At 35.9% G+C, this 701-nt stretch overlaps 1 non-coding gene across 1 annotated transcript; it reads left to right on the top strand.

The window, feature by feature from the left end:
• The first annotated feature begins 311 nt into the window (after positions 1 to 311).
• LOC132674010 (U6 spliceosomal RNA) lies at positions 312 to 420 on the top strand. Its single transcript, XR_009608338.1, has one exon. It is a non-coding gene; the product is annotated as a U6 spliceosomal RNA (small nuclear RNA).
• The last annotated feature ends 281 nt before the right edge of the window (positions 421 to 701 follow it).

Raw genomic sequence — 701 nt, 5'->3', positions numbered from 1 at the left:
GGAGTCAGGAGATTTCCTCTTTCTTTTGGTCAATGAGGATTTAAAAATAAAAAAACATCCAATTTGAACCTCTCCTCCAGCACCCTCCGACTCCTCATTCTACAGATGAGGAAACTAAGGCCAGAGTGTAAAGTGGCCCAAGGCCTTGTGAGTAACAGAGCTTCTTAATTCCTCCAGATTACTGCTTGTCTTTTAATTAGCATTAACAGCTTGTTGTCATCAGGGAACCATCAGCATTAGCAGAACTTGTCTGTTAAAGAGTCTTTGTCTTGAATGCGCCAGAGAGATTTATCAGAATAGAAGCAACAGTTGTGCTTGCTTTGGCAGCACATATACTAAAAATTAGAACAATACAGAGAAGATTAAGCATGGTCCCTGTGCAAAAATGACACGTAAAATAGAAATAAGTTATAGTAATAATAAATTATCATACAATAAACAGATAAGGATAACATGCCAGATGCTGTTCTAAATCTTCTAGATCCTATGACTGTTACTTTTCCCCCTCTTTCTTGCTTTGCCTTCTCTTGATTTTTCTTTCTCTCATTTGACTTCTCTGTAATTGGTTGGAAAGTGTGTGTGCTTATGTTTATTATTTACAAACTAGCTGGCTTAGCATGCTGATTTAACAAAAAGTCTGAAGTTAATATCTTTACCTTACTCCTAAATAATCAAAGATGATTTTAATTCATGTATAAGCC

Source organism: Panthera onca, chromosome C1 (assembly GCF_046562875.1).
Source record: "Panthera onca isolate mPanOnc1 chromosome C1, mPanOnc1 haplotype 2, whole genome shotgun sequence".
In the NCBI taxonomy this organism is placed as follows: domain Eukaryota; kingdom Metazoa; phylum Chordata; class Mammalia; order Carnivora; family Felidae; genus Panthera; species Panthera onca.
The sequence above is the reverse complement of the archived record's forward strand: the minus strand, read 5'-3'. Positions and strand labels throughout refer to the sequence as shown.